At 44.7% G+C, this 13,576-nt stretch overlaps 1 pseudogene; it reads left to right on the forward strand.

The window, feature by feature from the left end:
- The first annotated feature begins 6,254 nt into the window (after nt 1-6,254).
- Nucleotides 6,255-13,464, forward strand: LOC129851539 (ras-related protein Rab-5B-like; annotated as a pseudogene).
- Nucleotides 13,465-13,576: the final 112 nt, after the last annotated feature.

Genomic DNA, 13,576 nt, shown 5'->3' on the forward strand with positions numbered 1-13,576 from the left:
ACAGCAAAGAGCCGATGTTTTATGAGTGAGTTCGTGTCTATGTTTTAATTCAGCACAGTCAAAACTGTTCTACACAACACTATTAGAAAACATAAAATGTGCTTCTCCATACTTCCCCTGGCGCTGCAATGAATGAGTAGCCAAGTGTATTGATAGCAATGCGTTTTTATTATTATTAGCAGCCGGCACTGAAGACGTCTATATCCGGTCAGCTACAACAGGACTGGTAAAGGCCCTTTCTTTGCAACTCTGCCATGAAGGCCAACATCCTGGAGTCGCCTCTTCACTGTTGACGTTGAGACTGGTGTTTTGCGGGTACTATTTAATGAAGCTGCCAGTTGAGGACTTGTGAGGCGTCTGTTTCTCAAACTAGACACTCTAATGTATTTTACTTTTGCTCAGTTGTGCACTGGGGCCTCCAACTCCTCTTTCTATTCTGGTTAGAGGCAGTTTGCTCTGTTCTGTGAAGGGAGTAGTACACAGCGCTGTACGAGATCTTCAGTTTCTTGGCAATTGTTCGCATTGGAACAGCCTTCGTTTCGCAGAACAAGAATAGACTGACGAGTTTCAGAAGAAAGTTATTTGTTTATGACCATTTTGAGCCTGTAATCGAACCCACAAATGCTGATGTTCCAGATACTCAACTAGTCTAAAAAAGGCCAGTTGTATTGCTTCTTTAATCAGAACAACAGTTTTCAGCTGTGCTAACATAACTGCAAAGGGTTTTCTAATGATCAATTAGCCTTTTAAAATTATAAACTTGTATTAGCTAACACAATGTGCTATTGCAACATAGGAGTGATGGTTGCTGATAATGGGCCTCTGTACGCCTATGTAGATATTCAATAAAGAATCTGCCGTTTTCAGCTACAATGGTCATTTACAACATTGACAATGTCTACACTGTATTTCTGATCAATTTGGTGTTATTTTAATGGACAAAAAATGTGCTTTTCTTTCAAAAACATGGACATTTCTAAGTGACCCCAAACTTTTTAACAGTAGTGTGTTTCCCAGTTTCTTGAAATATTTTGCAAATGCAACTTATTTCTATGTGAACACTGAAATGGTCTATTCCTTTACTTACAGCAGTTAGTGCATACATTTACGTACTGATCCCCTGTAGGAATCGAACCCACAATCCTAGCATTGCAAGTGCCATGCTCTACCAACTGAGCCACATCATCACAAACCACTTGATGTCTCAATGTACTCAATTACTGTATTGAGCGTTGTTTTTCTTCATGGTGATGGAAAGTGTATAGGTACAAACCTAGATGACCAGCCTATGTACAATACAGTAATGTACATTTACTTTAAGTGGTTTGTAAGTATGGTAAATTAATAATTCACAAAAAGGGGTTGTTTTCCATGCAATTTGATCAATAAAAATATTTAATTTGATGTGGATGTTTTGTGTCTTTGTCCATAACTTTGCACCTTTTGATGTAAATGTTTGAGGACAGGGTTTGTTCTTTCAGGATTCCATTAGAATGACAATCACAGAGAAAGGGACAAGGCAACAACTTACAATTCCAACTATTGAATCTGGCAAGATACTGTTCTTAATTATACAAATACCTTTTTTTTGCCAAAGCAGAGATGCTGAACAAACGTTTTTGCCTGCCCTACAGATGTCTATATCGGTCTGCTAATACTAGTAAAGGTCTAGTGCACTACTTTTGGGAAAAAACATTTTATTTCCTAAAAGAATATTTTAAGATTTTTCAGGAGATGCTGCAGCACCCTCAACAACCCTACTTCCCCTGGCTATGCGGTGTCCCCTCTCTCTGGTCAGTCTCACTGGAGGAAAGGAAGGAGAAAGCAGGGACCGTAAGAGGCTCTGTGCTCTCTCCCTCCCTCCGCTGAGACTATTGTTATGTTCAAAACAACTGGAAACTCGGAAATCTCCAAGTTAACAACAATGACCAGAAACGGCCATGTGGGTAATCACAAGTGGCTTGTTTCTGCTAGTTTCATCTTGTTCTTGATATCATTTCTTGTTTTGACTGATTTCATGTCAATGCTAGTATGGCAAAAAAAATGCTAGCTAGCTAACTAATAACTGTAACAAAGTATTTAAGAAACAACAAGTTCTCGTTGTGCAAATGTAGTTAGTTATGTTTTAAACATTGGAGACAAAATATAGTTTACATGTTGTCAACAATCTATGCCAACCCCGTTGTCACACCCTGGCCTTAGTATTATTGGTTTTCTTTATTATTGTAGTTAGGTCAGGGTGTGACATGGGTAATGTTTATGTTTTGTTGGTGTTGGGTGTTTATTTGGTAAAGGGGTTATGGGGTGTAAGATATGGTTTTGTGTTTAGTGTAGAGTTCTAGCGTTGTCTATGTTGGTGAGTGATCTAGAAGAGTCTATGGTTACCTGAATGAGTTCCCAATTAGAGACAGCTGATGTCGGTTGTCTCTGATTGGGAGCCTTATTTAGGGTAGCCATGGGCTCTCATTAATTGTGGGTAATTGTCTATGTAAGAACGTTAGTAGCCTGTATGTTTGTGCACAACGTTTGTAGCTTCACGGTCGTTTTGTTATTTTGTTAGTTTGTAAAGTGTTTTTGTGTCGTGTTCATCTTCGTTCGTGTTTAATAAAAGAAGATGGCATATTTTCCAAAAGCTGCATTTTGGTCCGTCAATCCGCCACACGATCGTGACAGAATTACCCACCATAGGACCAAGCGGCATGGAAGGCGGCAACAGGACATACCTACACAGGATCTTTGGAGTTGGGAGGAGGAATTGGAAGAAGATCCATGGGCACAACCTGGAGAATATCGCCTCCCTCGTGAAGAGCTGGAGGCAGCGAAAGCCGAGAGGAGGCGATATGAGGAGGCAGCACGGAGACAAGGCTGGAGACCCGTGAGTACACCCCAAAAATTTCTTGGGGAGGGGCTCATGGGGAATGTGGCGAGTCCAGATGGGAGGACTGCGTCAACTTCCCGTGCTTCCCGTGCTTCCTCTAAGAGGGAACCTGAGCCAGTCGGGCTGAGATTGGAGGGGAGTAATGGGAATGATGCAGAGACGGTTAAGGATTTATTGGGGAGGTTGGAAGAGAGTGAGATGAGGGAGCTGCTGTGTTGGTGCGTGAGGCACAAGATCCGCCCGACAGAGCGTGTGCGGGATGTGAGGTTACCTGAGTCAGCTCTCCATGCTTGTCCTGATGTGCGTGCTACCCGTCTGGAGAGGACAGTCCCACGAACCAGGCCTCCTGTACGCCTCCCTAGTCCTGCACCTCCTATATTAGCCCTATGTACTAACTCTCCTGTGACGGTCCCCAGCCCAGTACAACCAGTGCCTCCTCCACGCACTAGCCTTATGGTGCGTGTCTCCAGCCCTTTACCACCAGTGCCTAAATTACGCACCAAGCCTCCTGTGTATACCCAGAGTCCTGTGCGTCCTGTTGCTGCTCCCCGCATTAGCCCTGAGATGCGTGTCCCCAGTCCGGTACCACCAGTTCCGGCCCCACGCACTAGGCTTAATGTGCGTCCCCAGGGTCCAGTATGCCCTGTTCCTGCTCCCCGCACTAGTCCTGAGATGCGTGTCCCCAGCCCGGTACCACCAGTTCCGGCCCCACGCACTAGGCTTAATGTGCGTCCCCAGGGTCTAGTATGCCCTGTTCCTGCTCCCCGCACTAGCCCTGAGATGCGTGTCCCCAGCCCGGTGCCACCAGTCCCGGCACCACGCACCAGGCCTACAGTGCGCCTCAGCCGGCAGGAGTCTGCCGTCTGCACAGCGATGACTGAACTGCCCGTCTGCCAAGCGCCATCTGAGCCATCCGTCTCCCCAGCGCCATCTGAGCCATCCGTCTCCCCAGCGCCATCTGAGCCATCCGTCTCCCCAGCGCCATCTGAGCCATCCGTCTCCCCAGCGCCATCTGAGCCATCCGTCTCCCCAGCGCCATCTGAGCCATCCGTCTCCCCAGCGCCATCTGAGCCATCCGTCTGCAATGAGCCTGCAAAGCCGCCCTTCTGCCATGAGCCTGCAAAGCCGCCCGTCTGCCATGAGCCTACTGAGCCGTCCGCCAGACAGGAGCCGCTAGAGCCGCCAGCCAGACAGGAGCCGCTAGAGCCGTCCGTCAGACAGGATCTGCCAGAGCCGCCAACCAGACAGGATCTGCCAGAGCCGCCAACCAGACAGGATCTGCCAGAGCCGCCAACCAGACAGGATCTGCCAGAGCCGCCAACCAGACAGGATCTGCCAGAGCCGCCAACCAGACAGGAGCAGCCAGATCAGTCAGCCAGCCATGAGCAGCCAGATCCGTCAGCTAGCCATGAGCAGCCAGATCCGTCAGCTAGCCATGAGCAGCCAGATCCGTCAGCTAGCCATGAGCAGCCAGATCCGTCAGCTAGCCATGAGCAGCCAGATCCGTCAGCTAGCCATGAGCAGCCAGATCCGTCAGCTAGCCATGAGCAGCCAGATCCGTCAGCTAGCCATGAGCAGCCAGATCCGTCAGCTAGCCATGAGCAGCCAGATCCGTCAGCTAGCCATGAGCAGCCAGATCCGTCAGCTAGCCATGAGCAGCCAGATCCGTCAGCCAGCCATGAGCAGCCAGATCCGTCAGCCAGCCATGAGCAGCCAGATCCGTCAGCCAGCCATGAGCAGCCAGATCCGTTAGCCAGCCATGAGCAGCCAGATCTGTCAGCCAGCCATGGGATGTCCCTCAGTCCGGAGCTGCAGTCCCTCAGTCCGGAGCTGCAGTCCCTCAGTCCGGAGCTGCCTCTTACCCTGGAGCTGCCCCTTACCCTGGTGCTGCCCCTTACCCTGGTGCTGCCCCTTACCCTGGTACTGCCCCTGACCCTAGTACTGCCCCTGACCCTGGTACTGCCCCTGACCCTGGTACTGCCTCTTACCCTGGTACTGCCCCTTAGTCTGGAACTGCCCCTGAATGCAATGGGGTTAATGTGGAGGGGGGTCGTTTGGAGAAAGCCTAGGAGGTGGTTAGGTACTGTGGTGACGAGGGGACCGCGACCAGAGCCGGAGCCGCCACCGTGGAAGGAAGCCCACCCAGACTCTCCCCTAGACTGTGTATGGTGCGCCCGGAGTTCGCGCCTCAAGGGGGGGGTTATGTCACACCCTGGCCTTAGTATTATTGGTTTTCTTTATTATTGTAGTTAGGTCAGGGTGTGACATGGGTAATGTTTATGTTTTGTTGGTGTTGGGTGTTTATTTGGTAAAGGGGTTATGGGGTGTAAGATATGGTTTTGTGTTTAGTGTAGAGTTCTAGCGTTGTCTATGTTGGTGAGTGATCTAGAAGAGTCTATGGTTACCTGAATGAGTTCCCAATTAGAGACAGCTGATGTCGGTTGTCTCTGATTGGGAGCCTTATTTAGGGTAGCCATGGGCTCTCATTAATTGTGGGTAATTGTCTATGTAAGAACGTTAGTAGCCTGTATGTTTGTGCACAACGTTTGTAGCTTCACGGTCGTTTTGTTATTTTGTTAGTTTGTAAAGTGTTTTTGTGTCGTGTTCATCTTCGTTCGTGTTTAATAAAAGAAGATGGCATATTTTCCAAAAGCTGCATTTTGGTCCGTCAATCCGCCACACGATCGTGACACCCGTCTTGTTTTGCCAAAACGTGTTGTTTTGTTGCTAAACAACCAACCCATATATAGTAAACGTAAATTAGTCTTTGAGGCCAGGCTGGGGTAGCCTAGGCCTAAGTGATGAACTCAGTGTTGCAGAAAAGGATCAGAAAACGAAAGCCTGTTTTGAAAGTTAATGTCTTCTACATTTGCCACATAATTATTGATGTTATTGATTATTTTTATTTTCTCTCATTGTTCAGTTGTTCATCTCTTATTTGTTGTAGGTTAACAAATAAGAGATGTTTATATAAATCAGGTTTCAGTAAGCAGCCCAGGCTAGTAATGCTTTCTAACTAGTGGCTATTCGCTTTGGATCTAGATTAAAATGTATTGTACATAGCAGCATGCAAACGTGGAGATATATTTTGATTCACATTGGTTTCACGGGTGATTGTGTGACAGGTTGCCATTATGATAAAGTCTAGATTCTGGAATAGGCCTACATCTGTTGTTTTCTGTATTTTTTTGTCTTGTAGATTTCCATTTTTCATCTGACAGACGGGTCCTATTGTCCTTGAGAGGGGTACCTCTCTCTCCTCCTCCTCTCCCTCATCCTCCTCTCCCCAGCTGTCACTTGAACCCCCTTTTCCCCTGTCCCCCCACCCTCAATGTCCAGAATAACCTCCAAGCCCCCTCACGAACACACAGCCCCAATGGCAGGGCATAGAACAAGACCCAGTGGGCAGCCCCAATCCAGTAACTGAGCCAGTTTAAATTGGTTTTCCTGGGGGAGACATCAGCGGGGAAGTCCAGCCTGCTGCTACAGTTTGTCAAAGGCCAGTACCAGGACTTCAGGGAGAGCACCATTGGGGGTAGAGTACCAACCACACATTACAATAAAATACAGTATTCACCCCCCTTGGCATTTTTCCTATTTTGTTGCCTTACAACCTGGAATTAATGGATTTTTGGGGGGTTTGTGTCGTTTGATTTACACAACATGCCTACAACTTTGAAGATGCAAAATATTTTTCTTGTGAAACAAACAAGACAAAAAACAGAAAACTTGAGAGTGCATAACTATTCCGACCCCCAAAGTCAATACTTTGTAGAGACACTTTTTGCAGCAATTACAGCTGCAAGTCCCTTCAAAGTTGTCTCTATAAGCTTGGTACATCTAGCCACTGGGATTTCTTTTCAGAACTGCTCCAGCTCCTTCAAGTTGGATGGGTTCCGCTGGTGTACAGCAATCTTTAAGTCATACCACAGATTCTCAATTGGATTGAGGTCTGGGCTTTGACTCTGCCATTCCAAGACATTTAAATGTTTCCCCTTAAACCACTCGAGAGTTGCTTTAGCAATATGCTTAGAGTCATTGTCCTGCTGGAAGGTGAACCTCCGTCCCAGTTTCAAATCTCTGGAAGACTGAAACAGGTTTCCCTCAAGAATTTTCCTGTATTTAGCGCCATCCATCATTCCTTCAATTCTGACCAGTTTCCCAGTCCCTGACGATAAAAAACACCCCCACAGCATGATGCTGCCACCACCATGCTTCACTGTGGGGATGTTGTTTTCGGGGTGATGAGAGGTGTTAGGTTTGCGCCAGACATAGCGTTTTCCTTGATGGCCAAAGAGCGCAATTTTAGTCTCATCTTACCTTCTTCCATATGTTTGGGGAGTCTCCCACATGCCTTTTGGCGAACACCAAACATGTTTGCTTATTGTTTTCTGCCCACTCTTCCATAAAGCCCAGCTCTGTGGAGTGTACGGCTTAAAGTGGTCCTATGGACAGATACTACAATCCCCGCTGTGGAGCTTTGCAGATTCTTCAAGGTTATCTTTGGTCTCTTTTTTGCCTCTCTGATTAATGGTCTCATTGCCTGGTCCGTGAGTTTTGGTGGGCGGCCCTCTCTTGGCAGGTTTGTTGTGGTGCCATATTCTTTCCATTTTTGAATAATGGATTTAATGGTGCTCTGTGGGATGTTCAAAGTTTGAAATATTTTTTTAGAACCCAACCCTGATCTGTACTTCTCCACAACTTTGTCCCTAACCTGTTTGGAGAGCTCATAATGCTGCTTGCTTGGTGATGCCATTACATTACGGTCCCGTGTGGCTCAGTTGGTAGAGCATGGCGCTTGCAACGCCAGGCTTGTGGGTTCAATTCCCACGGGGGGACCAGGGTTCAATTCCCACGGGGGACCAGGATGAAGTGTATGAACTTTCCAATTTGTAAGTCGCTCTGGATAAGAGCGTCTGCTAAATGACTTAAATGTAATGCTTGGTGGTGCCCCTTGCTTAGTGGTGTTGCAGACTCTGGGGCCTTTCAGAACAGGTGTATATACAGTGAGGCAAAAAAAGTATTTAGTCAGCCACCAATTGTGCAAGTTCTCCCACTTAAAAAGATGAGAGAGGTCTGTAATTTTCATCATAGGTACACTTCAACTATGACAGACAAAATGAGGAAAAAAATCCAGAAAATTACATTGTAGGATTTTTAATGAATTTATTTGCAAATTATGGTGGAAAATAAGTATTTGGTCAATAACAAAAGTCTATCTCAATACTTTGTTATATACCCTTTGTTGGCAAAGACAGAGGTCAAACGTTTTCTGTAAGTCTTCACAAGGTTTTCACACACTGTTGCTGGTATTTTGGCCCATTCCTCCATGCATATCTCCTCTAGAGCAGTGATGTTTTGGGGCTGTTGCTGGGCAACACGGACTTTCAACTCCCTCCAAAGATTTTCTATGGGGTTGAGATCTGGAGACTGGCTAGACCACTCCAGGACCTTGAAATGCTTCTTACGAAGCCACTCCTTCGTTGCCCGGGCGGTGTGTTTGGGATCATTGTCATGCTGAAAGACCCAGCCACGTTTCATCTTCAATGCCCTTGCTGATGGAAGGAGGTTTTCACTCAAAATCTCACGATACATTCATTATTTCCTTTACACGGATCAGTCGTCCTGGTCCCTTTGCAGAAAAACAGCCCCAAAGCATGATGTTTCCACCCCCATGCTTCACAGTAGGTATGGTGTTCTTTGGATGCAACTCAGCATTCTTTGTCCTCCAAACACGACGAGTTGAGTTTTTACCAAAAAGTTATATTTTGGTTTCATCTGACCATATGACAGTCTCCCAATCTTCTTCTGGATCATCCAAATGCTCTCTAGCAAACTTCAGACGGGCCTGGACATGTACTGGCTTAAGCAGGGGGACACGTCTGGCACTGCAGGATTTGAGTCCCTGGCGGCGTAGTGTGTTCCTGATGGTAGGCTTTGTTACTTTGGTCCCAGCTCTCTGCAGATCATTCACTAGGTCCCCCCGTGTGGTTCTGGGATTTTTGCTCACCGTTCTTGTGATCATTTTGACCCCACGGGGTGAGATCTTGCGTGGAGCCCCAGATCGAGGGAGATTATCAGTGGTCTTGTATGTCTTCCATTTCCTAATAATTGCTCCCACAGTTGATTTCTTCAAACCAAGCTGCTTACCTATTGCAGATTCAGTCTTCCCAGCCTGGTGCAGGTCTACAATTTTGTTTCTGGTGTCCTTTGACAGCTCTTTGATCTTGGCCATAGTGGAGTTTGGAGTGTGACTGTTTGAGGTTGTGGACAGGTGTCTTTTATACTGATAACAAGTTCAAACAGGTGCCATTAATACAGGTAACGAGTGGAGGACAGAGGAGCCTCTTAAAGAAGAAGTTACAGGTCTGTGAGAGCCAGAAATCTTGCTTGTTTGTAGGTGACCAAATACTTATTTTCCACCATAATTTGCAAATAAATTAATAAAAAATCCTACAATGTGATTTTCTGGATTTTTTCCCCCTCATTTTGTCTGTCATAGTTGAAGTGTACCTATGATGAAAATTACAGGCCTCTCTCATCTTTTTAAGTGGGAGAACTTGCACAATTGGTGGCTGACTAAATATTTTTTTGCCCCACTGTATACTGAGATCATGTGACAGATCATGTGACACTTCGATTGCACAAAGGTGGACGTTATTTAACAAATTATGTGACTTCTGAAGGTAACTGGTTGCACCAGATCTTATTTAGGGGCTTCATAGCAAAGGGGGTGAATACATGCAGTTGAAGTCAGAAGTTTACATACACTTAGGCTGGAGTCATTAAAACTCGTTTTTTCAACCACTCCACAAATTTATTTTTGGCAAGTCGGTTAGGACATCTACTTTGTGCATGACACAAGTCATTTTTCCAGCAATTGTTTACAGACGGATTATTTCACTTATAATTCACTGTATCACAATTCCAGTGGGTCAGAAGTTTACATACACCAAGTTGACTGTGCCTTTAAACAGTTTGGAAAATTCCAGAGAATTATGTCATGGCTTTAGAAGCTTCTGATAGGCTAATTGACATAATTTGAGTCAATTGGAAGTGTACCTGTGGATGTATTTCAAGGCCTACCTTCAAACTCAGTGTCTCTGCTTGACATCATGGGAAAATCAAAAGAAATCGGCCAAGACCTCAGAATTTTTTTTGTAGAACTCCACAAGTCTGGTTCGTCCTTGGGAGCAATTTCCAAATGCCTGAAGGTACCACGTTCATCTGTACAAACAATAGTACGTAAGTATAAACACCACAGGACCACGCAGCCGTCATACCGCTCAGGAAGGAGACGCGTTCTGTGTCCTAGAGATGAATGTACTTTGGTGCGAAAAGTGCAAATCAATCCCCGAACAACAGCAAAGGGCCTTGTGAAGATGCTGGAGGAAACAGGTACAAAAGTATCTATATCCACAGTAAAACGAGTCCTATATCGACATAACCTGAATGGTCACTCCGCAAGGAAGAAGCCACTGCTCCAAACCCGCCATAAAAAAGCCAAACTATGGTTTGCAACTGCACATGGGGACAAAGATCGTACTTTTTGGAGAAATGTCCTCTTGTCTGAGGAAACAAAAATATAACTGTTTGGCCATAATGACCATCGTTATCATTGGAGAAAAAAGGGGGAGGCTTGCAAGCCGAATAACACAATCCCAACCGTGACGCACAGGGGTGGCAGGATCATGTTGTGGGTGTGCTTTGCTGCAGGAGAGACTGGTGCACTTCACAAAATAGATGGTATCACGAGGAAGGAAAATTATGTGGATATATTGAAGCAACATCTCAAGACATCAGTCAGGAAGTTAAAGCTTGGTCGCAAATGGGTCTTCCAAATGGACAATAACCCCAAGCATACTTCCAAAGCTGTGGCAAAATGGCTTAAGGACAACAAAGTCAAGGTATTGGAGTGGCCATCACAAAGCCCTGACCTCAATCCTATAGAACATTTGTGGGCAGAACTGAAAAAGTGTGTGCGAGCAAGGAGGCCTGCAAACCTGACTCAGTTACTCCAGCTCTGTCAGGAGGAATGGGCCAAAATTCACCCAACTTATTGTGGGTAGGTTGTGGAAGGCTACCCGAATCATTTGACCCAAGTTAAACAATTTAAAGGCAATGCTACCAAATACTAATTGAGTGTATGTAAACTTCTGACCCACTGGGAATGTGATGAAAGAAATAAAAGCTGAAATAAATCATTCTCTCTATTATTATTCTGACATTTCACATTCTTAAAATAAAGTGGTGATCCTAACTGACCTAAAACAGGGAAATTTTGCTAGTATTAAATGTCAGGAATTGTGAAAAACTGAGTTTAAATGTATTTGGCCAAGGTGTATGTAAACTTCTGACTTCAACTGTATGCATGCACTACTTTTCCATTTTTCATTTTTTTAAAACAAGTTATCTTTTTCACTTCACCAATTTGGACCATTTGTGTATGTCCATTACATTCAATCCAAATAAAAATCAATTTAAATTACAGGTTGTAATGCAACAAAATAGGAAAAACACACTTTTGCAAGGCACTGTACATCTGGTCATCTGACTTCCTCCTATCTGCCCACATTATTCCCCTTTTCACAGAGACTTGTTTACATTTTGCACACTTTCCTTCTTTGTCCTTCTTTTGAATCTGTATTATTTTCCCTTCAATCTATGTACCCGTCATCTCCTCCTCTCATTCCTATTTTCGAGGCTACCAGCAATTTTCTCTTCTTTCCTCAGTTGCCTTTCTGACTCAGATGGTGAGTGTGGACAGTGCCATGGGGAAGTTTGAGACCTGGGACACGGCTGGTCAGGAGCTCTACCACAGCCTAGCACCTACGTGCTACAGAGGAGCCCAGGCAGCCATAGTGGTCTATGACATCACCAGCACAGTATCAACATCTTAGATGATAACATCTCCCTCTCCCTTTCAAATGCTCTGTCTCTCCCACAATCCTCCTCTCCAGTCCTTCTCCTTCCTGCATAATGACTCCCATCTTTTCCCTGTTAATCTCTCCATCTCTTCACCTTTCCTCTCACTTTTTCCACTCATTTGTAGGGAAGTAATTCTCCTACAATGCTAAGCGTCTGTTAATAATTTTCGCCAGAAATGTTGCATATATCCTGCATTTACACTATACCACTGTGCAGAGGTTTGAGACAGATGTTTGAGAAGGACATTCATACCGGTCTAGCAGTACATCTTCCCTGTTCCTTCTGCTCATATCTCGTCTTTATTTTCTATTCTGGATAGGATACCTTTGTATGAGCCAAAACCTGGGTGAGCGAGCTCCAGAAACTTGTGGGCAACAAAGTGGGAAAAGTACCCAACTGTCATACTTGAAAATGACTCAAGTAAAAGTAAAAGTCACCCAGTAAAATTCTACATGAGTAAAAGTCTAAAAGTATTTGGTTTAAAATATACTTAAGTATCAAAAATAAAAGTATAAATCATTTAAAAAATATATTATATTAAGAAACCAGATGGCACCATTTTCTTTTTTTTTTAAATTACGGAAAGCCAGGGACACTCCAAACTTCAGACATAATTTACAAACAAAGCATGTGTGTTTAGTGAGCTAGATCAGAGGCAGTAGGGATGACCAGGGATGTTTGGTTGATATGTGCGTGAATTTGACTATTTTCCTGTCCTGCTAAGCATTCAAAATGTAACGAGTACTTTTGGTTTTCAAGGAAAATGTATGTAGTAAAAAGTACAATATTTTCTTAAGGAATGTAGTGAAGTAAAAGTAGTAGTCAAAAATATAAATAGTAAAGTAAAGTACAGATACCCCAAAAAACGACTTTAAAGTATTTTTACTTAAGTACTTTACACCACTGGCAACAAGTCCGATCAGTCTGCTAACAGAGCGGTGGAGTATACGGTAGGCTCCTGTGTGTATACCTCACATCCAAGTCGGTGAGATAATGGCCAAAGGCTTGTGCAGTGATGTGTGTGTAGCAGGTCTACATTTCTGCAGGGTTTTTCGAGGATGTTCAGGGCTAAGCTGCTGACAACAGTCTTCAAATTCATATGGTTGAAATGGGCTGGAGATGATACTGTGGCCTTCTTTCTCGAAGACTTCAATATTCTATGTTATATACTCAATGTTATGAGACAAAACTCATCACAACAAATCAACCAAAACAAATCATAATTCCTTTGACAGAGCATTTGTTTTGCCATGGATAATTTACTCCTCATCATGACACCACTAAGGTATAGTGTCCCTATATATCCACAAGAGGGTGATAAAACCTCATGGTACACACAATATGAGCAGCTATCAATCACCTTGTTTATACCGTTGCCATCTCAACTATAAGCAACACATACTAGAATTGTTCTATGTGGTCCTCTATGTTGATATGTCTTTTTTCTAGCCAAGAAACTGCCCAAGAGTGAGCCACTGGGTGGAGTAGCAGGTAGTGCTCAGGTTCGAGGAGGACCTCCAATAGATCTCAGGCAGCCTACCCAGACAACTCCAGCCCAGTGCTGTGGAAACAGAGGAGGGAAGGGGGGAGAAGAGGAGAAGCAAACGGAGTGTACAACGGTACCAAATGAAGGTGTTTCACAGCAAGCTCACAACTGAGGGAGCAGGGAAGGCTAAAGAGATTTTCCAGAGAAGAAAGGGAGAGTGAGAGAGAGATAGAAGTGCAGCATGCAAATGAAAGAGGGAGTGAAAGGAATTATAAGGGACAAAT

This window comes from Salvelinus fontinalis, chromosome 3 (genome assembly GCF_029448725.1).
Source record: "Salvelinus fontinalis isolate EN_2023a chromosome 3, ASM2944872v1, whole genome shotgun sequence".
In the NCBI taxonomy this organism is placed as follows: Eukaryota; Metazoa; Chordata; class Actinopteri; order Salmoniformes; family Salmonidae; genus Salvelinus; species Salvelinus fontinalis.